The sequence below is a fragment of the Equus caballus genome, chromosome 7 (genome assembly GCF_041296265.1).
Source record: "Equus caballus isolate H_3958 breed thoroughbred chromosome 7, TB-T2T, whole genome shotgun sequence".
In the NCBI taxonomy this organism is placed as follows: domain Eukaryota; kingdom Metazoa; phylum Chordata; class Mammalia; order Perissodactyla; family Equidae; genus Equus; species Equus caballus.
In genome coordinates, this window is record NC_091690.1 from 67,636,019 (window position 1) to 67,650,744 (window position 14,726).

The following is a 14,726-nucleotide window of genomic DNA, read 5'->3' on the forward strand; positions in this document are numbered from 1 at the left end:
CACACATTTAGCTCTGTACTTTTTTGGTAAATTAGCTTTTTATATCCTTTGCCTGCTTTTCTATTGAGATATCTTTTTCTTATACATTTGTAAAACTTAATTATATACTAAGGATAATAGCCCTTTTTTGTGTATGTTTCAAATGTTTCCCCAATATTTTGTTGTGTTTTGATTTTTGTCTTGGTTTTATAAATACATCAACATTTCAGAATTTTTATATAGTCAAATTTTTTACATTTTCCCTTACAAATTTTTTTCCTTTTCATGTCACAATTAAAAAGGTCTTGTCTCTTCACCTCCAAAATCTTGTAAATTGTCACTTAGGTTTTCTTCTAGAATGTTCATATTTTATATTCAGTGTGAAAATTTTTAAAGAGATACTATAAGGCATAGGCATGTGACTTTTCTCCCCTCTAAATGATTTGCCAGTTAGCACAGCACTATTAATTGAAATGTTCATCCTTTCCCAACTGATTTGAAACTTCGACCTCCTCTGGGTTGCTCCTTTTTAAGAGTCAACAGACTTGATAGCGATAATTTAATTCACTTAGTTATCATTTTTGAGCAGCTACTATGAACCTGATTTTATGTTAATTTCTTGAGGTTGATTTAAATGAATATACCATAATCACTGTGATCCCTGTGGTTAAATTCATATGGTACATCCATATAATGAAATACTATGCAACCCTCAAAAAGAACGAGGAGGCACTTATTTCTAAGACGTATTATTAAATGGAAAAAGTAGTATGCAGAACAGAACAGTGTGTGCTCATTTGGGAATTAACATTAATGCTACTCCTTTTGTCCCATAGGCTGGTAAGGCCTAGAAATACTGGATTACAATCCGATTCTGAAGTAGTCATTGAATTTATTTTCCAGGGCTGTTATGAGGATTAAATGTCTGACTGTGTGTAAAGCCTTAGGTCAGTGTCTGGCGTCACAATCATTAGAATCACCCAGAGGCTTTGGTAAATTAGTGGAGGCCTTTGTGGTTGCTCTTTTGTTTGCTTTGTTTATTACATTCCTGATTTCCTCTGGACCAATGGCTGTGACCCTCTGGACCAATATGCAGTTCTAATAAAAGCTGCAGACTTCCAAGACTAGCAAATGGATCTGATTTAGCTTTGCAGAAGACCAGCATCTGCCACCTGATCCATCCTGCGTATAAAAGGCTAATCCACATGAGTGGCAAAGAAGTCTGTTAGGCAAATGATAAGAAAAGAGGACAAGAACTATCAAGAAAGGAAGCCTCGGCTGAGATGCATTCTCTTTGGAAAATGTCACCTGTTATTAAGCATGCAGGAGGAAACCTTCAGGAGAGTCCTTTTTTTTTCTTTTTTTTTTTGGTGATGAAGATTGTCCCTGAGCTAACATCTGTGCCAGTCTTCCTCTATTTTGTACGTGGGATGTTGCCACAACATGGCTTGATGAGCAGTGTGTAGGTCTTCAGCCTGGATCCAAACCCAAGACCCCCAGGCTGCCGAAGCAGAGTGCATGAACTTAACCACTACACCACCGGGATGGTCCCGGAAAGCTCCTTTTGAGGAGACCATTGCCACCAGCCCTCGGAAAGGAAACGTTACGCAAGCGATGCCAGCTGATACAGTGCCTCTCTGCTGTGAAAGTGGGGGCTGACCTAACCAGAGAGGATGCTTTCACTACGGAATTTTGCCAACTTGTTACCTTTGACCACAACAGATGCTGCTATTTTCTGATCAGTGTTTTCCCTACTATCTGAGAGCAAATGTCAGTGGAGGCACACAGTCAGAATCATTGTGTGCTCATCTGAATTTCGGCCCCACTGCACAAAGCACATGCCCTTCAAAGTAGAAAGTAGAGCACCGGCGTGGGATGGAGCAAATTCATGTAAAACACCCATCTTTCATAAGTGCCTGTGTAAACACACTCACAGGCCCTCTACCACTTAAGAGAGATGGGAGCCTACATTCATTCATTCATTTCACAAGTATTTCCTGAACATCTACTTTGTGCCAGGCACTGTGCTAGGTGCTGGGAATCACAACAGTGACCAAGACACTTGTGGAACTTATATCTTATATTGCAAGTTGGGCAGATATTTACAAAAGGTAAAATTTGTACACAAATAAATACAGCTTGTGAAACATGTGATGAAGAAAATAAACAGGGTACAAGCATGGAGAGTAAAGGGATGGCCTACTCTAGGCAGGATTAACTATATCATAACATGCACCATAGTTCATGGAGAGCTCACTTCACAGCCAGTATCATAGATTCCCTCCATCCATCAATCCATCCATCCATCCATCCATCCAATACAATATGGTGGCTAAGAGCCTGGACTCAGAACGATCCCAGTTGGAATCTGGCCTTGCCATTTATTAGTCATGTGAGCTTGGACAAATTGTTTAACTTCTCTAAGTTTTCTCACCTATGGAAGAGGGCTAATTTTATCTACCATATGGTCTTGTTGTAAAATTTAAGTAACGTGATGCCTTTTGCTCAGTCCTGGGCACAATGCTCAATACATGCTAGCTATTTTGTTATTAGCATTCATTTCTTCATTCAGTGAAGGAATATTTACTAACAACCTCTAAGGGCCAAATACTCTGCTGAACAGTGGAGTCGGGGCAGGGAGAGAGAAACGAGATCCAACCATTTCTCTGTCAGAGAAAGCTTATGTGAACCCGAGCAGAGGCTTCCCCCTTCTTCTCAGGCAGACAGATTCAAACGTCATCATTTACCCTCAAATACCAGCTTTTAATTCCCACAAGTCAGAAAGACAGCCCTCACAGAAAGACAGCTCACAGGTTAAACTGAGTAACCTGCCAGAGAATAATACGTAGCCTCACCTCTTGGCTTTTAAAAATGGGGTTGTGTTGGGAAAGACGCTGGCCTGGGAATTCTGAAGAGTCACGTTCCAGTTCTGATTCTGTTGAGCTAGAACCACACAAGCCTCAGTTTACTCATCCTCCCTGCCAAGTTATCTTGAGGATTTGATGAGATCACACACCATGGGAGCTATGGAGCAACACAGAAGGCTTTCCAAGACTGTCTCCTGTTCTTTCTTTAGCACTAGCCACTGCTCTGCCTCCCTGGGTCCCTATTTGTCCTGTGCAAACTGGAAGTAACAGGATCCCAGCCGGGTGGGTGCAAGGCTTGAGTGAATCAACAGATAAGGAGGGCCTTCAAAAAGGTGGAAGGCTGTGCTTGTGTAAGGGGTTATTATTACTAATTGGGGAACCCATCCACATAGTAAACATTTCTGTGAGAAGAAAAATCACAGATGCTGAGGGAACGTTACCAGGAGCCATTTACAGCAAGCTTTCGAAGGACTGAGAACATCTGCTGGCCGGCACTTTCCTTGCCCTCTATTGTGAATGTTTGACGGCACTTATGAGCAGGTGTCCCCATCCTATGTTACCAGCTTGCATATTTGATGCAGTATCAGACAACAGGCACCAAGCACTGCCCTTTGCCCCTGTGTGTCTCCTTGCCTGAAATACCTGCTTTCTGAAACAATTTTACAGTAACTGCTGGACTCTGAAAAGAAGTGTTTTCGCAAATAAATACATTTCCTAATTAAAACTTGGCCTTTAAAGACTCACATTTTCTTGGCCCACTATAGGTTTTCTTTTCCTTGTAACATATCACAGAATCAATAAGGGCAATGCAAACATCTTTAACATACACAGTTTCAACAGCTCTAATAACAGAGCTGCCTGCTTAAGAACGCCTTCTCCCCCTCTCCGGTCCAGCTGATAATTTCCCCTGATTTGTTAAATGCCCTCTTATTTCACTCTCAAAGATAAAGCTTAAAATGCAGTTAATCTTCAGGAGAAGTGGGAAGGGTGGATTGAAAAGGGATAAAGTGGAAGGGGGGGTGTCACAGCCATTTTTGATTTTTTTAATGACTGCTTTTTATTTTTGTAATGAAAGGAATGAATGATCATTGTGAGAAAGCTAAAAAGTATCAAAAAAGCTTAAAGAAAATACATATTACTCATAATCCTATTACCCAGAGGCAACCATTGTTAATATTTGGCTATTTTTTTTTCTTATTTTTCTCCATGAGGATTTTTATGTACTTAATTTTGAAGTCTTCTTTTTTAGAAATTTGACATGATAAGGTCAGCATTTTTCCATGGCAGGGAAAATTCTGCAAAAAAGAAAAACTTTAGAAAGTGGCTGCATAATATTCCAACAAGGCTGTCCTGCAATTTGCTTATCCTAGTTGACCATTTAGGCTGTTTCAGTTTTTTCCCATTATTGCAAATAATGTACTGCTACCATATCCAATCTACTGTTTTTTTCTGGGTAATACATGAGGCAGGTCGTTTGGAGGGTCTTAGGCTGAATTTTACAGCAATGTTTTCTACGGCACAGAGCAGCCATACAGGAGAATCTCAAGCCAGCTATAGAATTAGATTACAACATGGTAACAACTGGCCTTACTTTCCCCTCTAAAACTTCCACTTCCACCTGAATTCTCTTGACATTGAAGTGAATAGTGCCGCTCTCCACCCAGATACCTAAGCTTAAGAAACAGGAGTCACTATGGACTTCTCCTTGCCCACCATCATCCAACCAGTCACCAAAATCCGTTCATTTTACATCCTTGATCTTTGTCCAGTCTCTCTTCCCTTCCCCATCCTCACTGCAATTGCCTTAGTTTATGAAATGACCTACATCATTTACCTAAATGACCTGAGCATCTCTGGTCTTCTCAGACCACACCCTCTTACCCATTTCTCCATACAGCTGCCAGATCACCTTTTCTAAATACACTTCAGATCACAGGCCTCTTCTACTTAAAACCTTTAATAAGCTTCTGTTCCCCACCACCACCCAATACCTGAACTTGCAGGATGTTTGAGATCCTTAGCTTCCTTCAGGCCCCTTCAAGACCCAACCTACCTACTGCTCGAGACTCCACCCTCGGCACTCCCTTCACCTGCCACCTCCACGGCCATAGCGAGTGCCTCAAGCTTTTGTCCTTGTCCTTGTACTGTTACCTCTACTTAAAAAGTGTCTCCCCTCCCTTCATGGTCTAGATAACTTCCTTGCTTTCAAAACTCAGCTTGAATAGCACTTCCTATGGGAAGTCTTCCTTTATCCTCAAGGATTTGGTTAGGCACCCTTCTGTGCTCACACTCTGCCTGTGGCAGAAACCCACCACACTGTGCCTCTCCTTGAAGGCCGGGATTGGGCTTTCTTCATCTTTTTTAACTTCTAAATACTTCAGTTGTGTATTTCCTAAAAACAAGGATAGTCTGCCACACAATAACAGTAATTATCAAAATCAGGAAATTAACACTGACAAATTACTATCGTCTAATCTACAGATTTTATTTTTACCAGTTGCCCCATTAATTTCCGGATGGAGGACCACATGTTGCGTTTATTATCATGATAACCAAACTGTTCCTTTAATCTGGATCTGTTCTGGAGTCTTTGTCTTTCATGACTTTGGCATTTTTGAAGAGCACATGACAGCTCTTTCATTGAATGTTCCTCAATTGGAGTTTGTCTGATATTTCTTCATGATTAGATTCAGGTTATTCATTTTGGTAGGAATACCACAGAAGTGATGTTTGTCCTTCTAAGTGCATCACATCAGGAGGTACATGACACCTATTTGTCATATTCCCAATGATGCTGACTTAAAATTACTTGTTTAAGATGGACTTGGCCAGATTTTTCAACTGTAAAGTTTCTATTTTTCCCCGTGAAATTAATCAAAGATACTTTGTGGCTATGCAAATTATCTTGTTTCTCATTATATTTTCCCCTACAATTGTTGGCATTTGGGCCTCTGTTTTCTCATTGGTCAAAATGAAGTCAAATTCTATAATGAATGAACAGTGGATTCCAAAATTTTCACTCTCAAGGATCCCTTTATTATCCTGCCCCCTGCTTTGGACCTCACATTTTGAAAGCTGTTGCCCACCAGACAAACGGCACTTCTTAAGGTATATGTGGCTCATTTTCCTATGATACACTCATCAGACACGCCTACCGCACTGTGCGCTCACGAAGGCAGGGCCTGCTTCCCTCACACTGGATGCCCAGAGCTGAGCACAGCGCAAAACACAGTGTAGGTGATCAACAAATATTTGTCGAAGGACTGAATCTGACTCCCAGTCACAGCTTATGCCCAGCATTTGATGTCTGTGTGAGGACACAAAGTTGACAAATGCTATCATTTATCAGACACTTGGCATTTTAGTTAGTCTCAGAGGTCTCGTCACTGATCACTGTTCAGTTATCATGAAGATTTAAAAGATAGATTGGACAGAGCACATGGAAACCTCCCACCCACCCCTATCCCCATCCCTGTCTTTCTGGGATGCCTCAGGAGATGTTGAAGGGGCATTCCAGCACCCCAAGTTTATAAGCTCTGTGATGCCTCTGTAATCAGCAGATGGCTAGACAGTCTCCTCAGCTTTTAAAATATCCTAGACCTTATTTCACATTGGTATGACTTTAGCACTGTCACATTTCCTCCTTCATTAAGCACTTTAGATCATAGAGATATAATGTAGTAGAAGATCAAGAAGGGAATTTTAGAAACAGATGGGAGGAAGGGAAAGGGACATTAACTGAGCATCTCCTATACGCCTAGTGCTCTCTTTCCTTTGTTCCCTCTTTTAATCCTGACCATAACTGGTGAGGTAGGTATAATTATCCATTTTACAGATGAGAAAACTGAGACTAGGTGAGGGATGATGGCTTGCATTAAGTCATACAGCTAGCAGGCTGCAGGGCTGGGATGGGAATTTCTCTAGTCTCTCCCCAAAGCCCTTGTAAGTTGCCACTGCACCAAGCTGCCTCTCCCATCATATAAAATGCCCTTCTCTTGGAAATGTGCCCGGGATCAGGAACCACACATATAAAGGACAGAAATCTCTTGGACCACGTTCGCTGCAGTTATTTTTTAAATGATTGTTATCACGACTCAGCAGCTGTTACCATGGTTTTGGGGAAGTCGTCTGAGGAAGGAGAGCCTTTCCTTGGGCATCTTGCGTGCCTGAGGAAGGAACTCAAGTTCTCAGCTCTTAATTACCTCTGGCTGTGCTGCAGCAGCAACGCGAGAGAGACTTTCCCTGGAAAAGTGTTGGGGGTGTGAGATAACATCGGGGGTAGGCAGGGAAGGAGGCCACGGGCCCCAGAGAGACCCGGGGACAGGACAAGCTGGGAGGGAGAGGGGACCAGAGAGCCTATAGAGCGATGGCGGAGAAAGCCAAAGCGCGAGGGAAGGGAACAAAAGGGAAGTGGAGAGGAAGTAGAGAAAAGTCGGGACAAGGAAGGAGAAAGTTTGAGAAAGGGGGCTAGAAAGAAAGCGAGGACAGTAAAAGAGGATACAGAACAAGATACTGAAGAACTCTGAGAATTCGAGAAAGAAAAGGAAATAAAAAGGAGAGAAGATGGAGAAAGAAGCAGAGAGAAAAGAGGGAAGGGGAGAGAGGAAGTCATTGGAGAGAACAGAGAGACTGGGGTGGCCGAGAGGCGGGTGAGTGAGTGGCCCCGGAGGACGCGCATCACCTGCGTGGCGCCCCCCCGCGCCGTGGCGCGGCCCTGCTCCCAGCGCCTGTGCGCCGCGGCTCGCCCAGCCTCGTAGGATTGGCTCTCGCCTCCCATTCATGTAACCTGCGTGTGCGTGTGCGTGTGTGTGAGTGTGTGTGTGTCTCTCTCCCTCGCCCTCTCTGTCTGTGTGTAAGAGACCGAGGGTGGGGGACGGAGGCAGGCAGGCGAGCAGGCAGGGAGGGGAAGAAGAGGAGGGAAGCTATTAAACACACACACACACGCGCGCGCGCACACACCCGCCCCAACCCCCCAGAAGCCTCGGGATTGCAGCTGTTTCATGTGGGGCAGCAGTGCTGGCAGGGACGCCGGCCGGGAGCGGCCGAGAGCGGGAGCCGGGCGTGCGCGCGCGGCTGGAGTCTCTCTGGGGCTCGGCTCCCTGCGGGAGCTATTGTTGGTCTCGCTGGAGCTGAGCGCGGAGCCGGGACCTGCTCCTTCCCGGGCACCCTGCTTGGGCTCGCGGAGCCGAGGAGCCGCGCCGCCGAGAGCGAGAGGAGCCACCGGCTGGGCGCCTTTCCTCCCTGCCGCCGTCCTCCCTGCTTCCCTGGCGGTGGCAGCCTGCAGCCACGGTAAGACGGCGTGATCGGCTCTACGGAAAAGCGCCTTGGGGACCGCGGCGGCTCCTCGCCGTCTCTCTCGCCCCTCTGCGCTCACTGTGGCAGGGTCGGGGCAGCTCGCGCGGATGTCCAGGTCTCCGGGAGACGCTCGTCTGCACCCCCCCCGCCCCCCCGCCCCGCCCGCGACGAGGAAGGAAGAGAGGGAGGCTGGGGAGCGGGTTGCCGGCGAGGCAGTCTGGAGACCCGAGCTTCTGCCGCCGCCCCCGGAGCCCGCCGCGGACTGGAGCCCGGGAGCAAGGGCTAGGGAGAAGCAGGGAGGTGGGCGCGGGCCCGGGACTCGGGACAGCGGGTGGGAGGGAGGCGGCGCGCCCCAGGTTCGTCTGCCTCGCCCGGATCCCCTTCCCTGCCCCGGCCTCAGCGCCCGCAGCCCCTCTCCAGACTCGCCCGCCCCAGGGCCCCGGCGGGCGCTGAAGGAGCCCGCGAGGCGGCGCCGGGCTCCGGTGGCTGCAGCCTGCCCTGCGGGGCGAGCGCCGGCTGCAGCGCCCCGCGCGCGTCGCGGTTGGAGCGGAGAACTGGGAGACGCGACCTCAGCCCCGCGCCCTCTACAGCCCGCGCGGCGCTCGCCTCTCCTCGCCCGCCGTCCTGCAGCGGTGTGGACGGTCCCTTCGGAGCGCGTTGAGGCTGCAGCCACCGGGTGGACACTCGGATCGCTCCTGGGTGTGTGTGACTACTCGCACCCCTGGCTTCGGCAAATGTGCTCTGGGTTGAAATGCGATCACCGAGCTCCTTAGTCATTTTCCTCGCGATTTAAAAATGCAGCCTTTATATTGGAGGAGCAGACGGGAAGGTGGTGTCGCGGGGTGTGTGTGTGTGTGTGTGTGTGTGTGTGTGTGTGTTCACACAACCAGGGAATATACAGCCAACTACTGGGGGCGAGAAGAGGTTCAACTGGTGAGTCCTCCTTGGGGAGCAGTAGGGTAGGCTTCGCTGGCCCCTGCCCACCCCTTCTCTGCCCTGCCCCCGCCTAGGCGAGGTTGGAAAGTACTGGAAATTCAACTGCGTGGTCTCTAACTTTGGAAATTGGCTCCCCTTTCAGGGAGAGACTTTAAGGCGATGTGTGCACCCTGGTCCATGTGGACCGGGGATATTATTACTCAGTTGGGTGCGCAGTCCTCTTGCGCCAATCCCCCGCCGGGTTCCTAACCCCCTCCCACCCTCTGGCCCTCCGGCTCTGGCGAGAAGGTTTGTAGAGATGCGGTTATCCTCAAGCCGCCAATGCAGCGAAAGGGGCGCAGAGAGGCAGCCTGGGCTTTGCCGTATCCTGCGTGCACTCTTGCTGTTTGACGAGCCCACGAGATCGCCTTGCTGCTTTGTGGAAGGCGGCGGCGGGGCACGCTCGGGATTCGAGCGCCCAGGCGAGAGGGTGCCCATGTGCTCAGCTGTGAGGCCGCGCACGCAGAGAGATCTGCCGATCGGCATCGCGGGCAGTTATATAAACTGCCTCGGTGATTACCCAGAACCGTGATGCGAGCGCCCGGTTCGCGAAAGATAAGCCTGAAAGTTTGCCTGCTGGGAGACTGTAAGTACTGGGCGCTCCTACCCGGGGACCGACCGGAGGGCAGGGAGACGCCTTACAACACAGGGCCCACTTCTGCGATGGGCGTTGGGGGCTGGTGCTGCTGTCCCCCAAGAGCTGGTTATGGAGGCAGGGACTAGGGTAGAGGATCCGAGGTTGATCAGAGAGAAAAAGCCGGTCAGAACTCGGGGTCCATTGAGTCCTCAGAGCCCGATGCTCCCCTCGCGGGTGTTGGGGGGCCTTTTAGGGAACGTTGTTTTAGAAAACTGACTTTGTGTCCTTGGGAACCCCCAAGCCCCGCTTCTGTGCCCCTTCAAGCGCCCCCTCCCACCTTTCACACCCAGTGCCCTTCACGTGTTTAGGAACCTGCCCTCAATGCCTGGTCCCCCTTGGAGATGCCGAGCATCCCAGCCATCCAGGCCCACTCTGGCGGGAAGGAGACGGCTGGCCTCTGCCAGGGTTGACCACCATTACGGACCTAGTCCTGGTTTCCTGGGCTAGCCCGGCGCTAATGGGGATGGGATGGGGATGAGTGCCGAGCATGGCTTCCGTCCCCTCGCTTTTCTCCTACGAGGACGTTAGTTTGCTTCTGTTGCGTTTATTCTCATCTCGCTGCTTCCCCTCGCCGCCGCAGCCTGTAGCACGTTGATGGGCTTAGAGAAACCACAGTAGTAGAGTGTTTTGAAATCTTGTTTTTCGCCTGTAGAAGGATAAGCCTCCCCAGACCTGACAGAGCCATGCGGAACGCTGAAGTCTGGGCCACCGTGGCCCTGAACTTCCTCCCCCCGCAGTCAGGAGTGGTGCTGTGCTTGGGTGGGGAGGGTTTTGTTTTTGCCACATTCCATCGTCCTGAAACCCCGCATCCCCTCTCCCTGAAATCCCTGGTCTGTCTGAGTGTGTTCCGCGATATAAAATGAATCCTCCCTCTCCCAGACCTGTGGGGCCCTTCGGATTTCCTGCCGCTGCCATGATCCTTAACAATGCGATTGCAGAGCTCGTGCTCGGCGGGGAAAAATCTCCAGGTGCCGGTCGGCCGCGCCTTGACCTTGCTGCAGGCGCCTTTAACCCGGCTGCCTGGGGGGCTCCGGAAGGGTCCTGGAAGGAGGAGGGAGCCCAGGAGGGGCTGGGTTCGCTCCCGGGGCAGGGCGGGAATCCGGGTCGCGGCGGGGCGACCGCGGGGAGGGGACGGGGCTCGGCGACAACCTGTTTCCCGGCGCGCAGGGGCGGCGCACTCCGGCTCCCCTGCCTCGGGGCTGGCCCGGCGCAGCCCTCCTCGCCGCCGTCCTCTGGCCGCCTCGCGGGGGCCGGGGTCGGCTGCGTGGGCCGAGGCCCCCTCGCGCTCCCTGCCGGCGCCGGCAGGCTTCCCAGGCTTTGGGCTCCGGGGTGGGCAGAGCCGCAGTCCGCGCGAGCGCAGTCCGCGCTCCGGGCGGGTTTCCAGCCCCTAGGGCGGTGCGGCACGGGGTCCCGGCCGCGCCTCCCTCCCCTCTCCCCGCCTGGCTCCCCATCCTCGGGACCCCTGGCGCGTTCCGGGGGCCCTGCCGCTCAGCTTTGCCCGGGAGCTCTCCTCGCCAAAGTTATGAGGGATGTTTTCACAGGTGGTGGCTGTGGAAGCAAGTTTGTGTGTGTGTGTGTGTGTGTGTATGTGTGTGGCTGGGGAGGAGAGTTGTGCGGCGAGGCCTGACATCGCACAAAGCGGGATTCTCCTCTTTGTAGGCGTTACAGGGAATAAGAAAGATTCAGTTTTCTCTGGTGACAGTGATGATGGCAAGTCCTTCCACCTAGTGGAAATGGACCAGTCGGAGCTGATTTCCTGGGGTGAAAGTGCCTCCTCTCTGAGGTGCCTCGCGTGCAGTAGGTCCTTGTGAGTGTTTGGGGAATTGAACACCCAAGGTTCTTCAGGCAAGTCTTAGGATTTAGATGTTCGCATAGTGTTGGAGGGCTAGTTCAGGACAGGGTTTATTCCCAGCGTGCGTCTTTAAGTGAGAGAGGGCAGGGTGCTGGCGGGCACGTGAATGGGCCATCTTCTCGGGTGGGAAGTTGTCAAGGATGGAGAGGTTTGGTTTTCAAGGGAGATTTCTTTGATTTACCTGCCAGCATCTCATTCTCATCAGGCTCTCTCTTTGGGGATGGGAGTAGAATGGGGGCAATAAGCCGAAAAAAACACCCTAGTGGACTGAGGAGGAGGAAGGGTCAGCCTTGCTCAGTGCCGGGCCCCAGGGGGGCATAAGTAGGGCTCAGCCTAAAGAAGAACCTCAGAAGACAGTTCCACAGCGAATAGAATGATCTGAAATATGAGGTAGTGAGCTCCCCACAAAACAGGTGTTGCAATAGAAGACGGGGTATTTTAGTAGTGGGCGATTTGGATCTCCAAAAGACCCCATTGTATGTGGTACAATCTCCTCAGCCCTTTGTAGTTCTGTGGGAGTAAGTTGATGGGATGTGACTTTAACCCCTTAATTTACTGGGTGGGAATCATGGCTATATGGCCTTAGGCAAGTTACCTTTGGAACTTCAGTTCTCTGGCCTGTAAAATGGAAACATAGTGTCTAGTTTACAACACTGTAAGGATTAATGTCCATAAAACCTCTGACACACTGCAGGCCGTGCACAGATGATCATCCTCCTCCACCTCCTTCATCCCTTTGCAACTCTGTGCATTTGTTGGGTGGGGGTTGGGCAGGGAAATCAACAGCCCCAAAAGAATTAGCAACATTGCATCCACAGTCTATTTAAAACCAGCTCGAATGCTTGAAACAAAAATATCTTCTCTTTTCTTAGAAAAGTCATTTCCAGTTTTGTTAGAATTTCTCCCTCATTGGGTCCTTTTTTTCTGACAGAATTACATCCTCGTGCAGATTGGCGTGTTACATAACCTGATTTTTCCAGATCAAAAGTTACAAATATGGGAAAGGGTGATTTGGAATTTAAGATAAAGATTGTTGGGCAACTCAAGCAAGGGACTCAACTGAAGATGCCCACTCACACTCCTTAACTGTCTTCTGGGTCGAAGGACGGTGAGATTGAATAAGCGCGTGGTACACATCCTCCCCTGGGTACTCAGCTGCCTGTGGGGTTCTAATGAACAGCTACTCTGCCTGGGCTCCAAGCCCCCTGCTCTTCCCGTCCCAGTGCATCCTCCCACATCCATGAATCTAAAAAGTGAAACAAAAGAACAATGGGATTTAAATCACGTCCTTGCAGATTTGATTCCAAGAGCCTACCAGGGTGAGTCAACATCAATTCCAGATCTAAGGGGCCGATTCTTACCTGCCTTCTTACGAAGTCCATCAGCCTGGCTTATTGTAACTGAAAGCTGAATCACTCCATCTTTGCTTTGCGCTGACAGACTGCTATGGGGGCCACCTTGAAAGTAACATGCCCCAGTTCCCAGGGCACAAGCATACGTGGATCTCTGAACTTATAAATTTCCCATAAGGAAAGCTTCTAATGAAACAGTATAAATGTAGTTGCTTAGTCCTCTGTGGGTTATATATATATTGCTTTGTCACAGTTCTTTTTCCTAGCTTTTATTGACTTTATTCTAATTACCAATGTAATATATGTTCACTCTAGCAAAGTAAGGCAGTATAGAGAAAAGCAAAAAGAAAATAAGTTTCACCACGTTTGGAGTTATACCTTGTGACCTTATGAATGTAGAAAAAAATGAGATCACAGTTATAATATTTTTGAATGTTTGTTTTCATTTAATGATACATCTTTCCATGTTATGATTTCCCCCTGTGGCAGCATTTTTAATGGCTACATGGAACCCCAATGTTTTAATATGGCATAATTTGTTTATAGAGTACCCACATTTTGACTTTTTGTTTTAGTTTTTTATTATTATAACAAAGCTGCAGTAACTATCCTTGGACACACTGTGAAATTTTAGTATTTCCTTAGGATGAGTTCCTAGAAAGTACGATTGCAGGGTTGAAGGCATATGCCACTCTAAGACTTCTCTGACACGGGAGAAGCAATAGGGTCCACCGAACTTTCTACTTCATCTTTTTAACCAGAATATGGCAGTCTACTTTGCAGTCCCTTAAAGGCTTGGGAGCCTAGGTAGAGGCAGATAGGGTGACAATCAAACCTCAAGCAGAGGATTTGCATACCTTTGAGCTGTTCTGCTAAACTCACAGGCAAATCCTTTTTCTAAGAACATTTTTCTTCCCTGGCTGTCTTTGAATCATCACTCTCTGTAGCGCTTCAGCCAGCAATGGAGTTGAAATATGTAAATCTACTCCTCTGTATTGTAGGTGGGGCTGGCTCCGTAGTGTGACAAACAGGTCCTCAGAGAAGTGTATGTGTCCTTAGCATTGGCTGAGGCAGTGGGTTCCCCCCTCCCCTCCTTTTCCTTTTTCTTTGGTGCAGAGGCTTTAGAATGGCCGCTGCCCAGGAAATCTTACAAAGGAAACAGTTGAAACTACCGGACAGCAAGTTTATCCCCACCTGCTACATGGCATTTTACTGGGAAAATCAGCCCAACTGTCTCTCTTCGTGGTCCCCAGGCACAATAAAAGAATAAATTAACATGTCTACATGCTCTTTCCAAAGTGGACCTAGTTGGGCATCTCGTCCCCTCCTTGCTGGGGCCAGTTCAATCAGAGGGTGGATTTGCCAGTCTCGCTCTTTCACGTGTCTGATTTCTGTGACCCAGAAAAGATTTGTTCCCTGTGGTTAGATGACTCGTCGTCGAACAAAGAATTCAGTGGAGCCAGTGGGGGGAGTTCACTGCTCCCATTTCCAAGGTGTCCCCATGCTCAGCGGGAGACATCAGGAGTTCCTTTAGATCCAATGGAGAGGTCACCTCAGGGTTGTTCCGTGGTGTGGTCACCATAGAGGAAACCCGCTCTGCTGGTGGCCTCCTCTGAATTCTGACAAGTGTTTGCATGCTGCCTTTGATACTGACATGACTCCAGTTTCACCAGGGAAGGTGCCGGAATGTTTTTGTCCTTTGTTAAGTTCTGAACATCAAATCAGGGCTTTTCTTTCATTTGGAAAACAAAAAGGAAACAGGGTAGAAA

General features: G+C 49.0%; 1 protein-coding gene across 35 annotated transcripts in view; it reads left to right on the forward strand.

Annotated features, from left to right (window-relative positions):
• TENM4 (teneurin transmembrane protein 4) overlaps positions 1 to 14,726 on the forward strand; it is a 2,707,421-nt gene that overhangs the window by 1,941,813 nt on the left and 750,882 nt on the right. For 24 of the 35 annotated variants that reach the window (XM_070274328.1, XM_070274325.1, XM_070274326.1 and 21 more), the window contains exon 1: positions 7,569 to 8,135. The exons of 4 other annotated variants lie outside the window; for them this stretch is intronic. The gene's annotated coding sequence lies outside the window, so the exon portion shown is untranslated. Of the gene's footprint in view, positions 1 to 7,568; positions 8,136 to 9,342; positions 9,703 to 14,726 lie in introns of those variants that run through there. 7 more of the 35 variants (XM_070274309.1, XM_070274319.1, XM_070274321.1 and 4 more) reach the window with 2 other exon arrangements.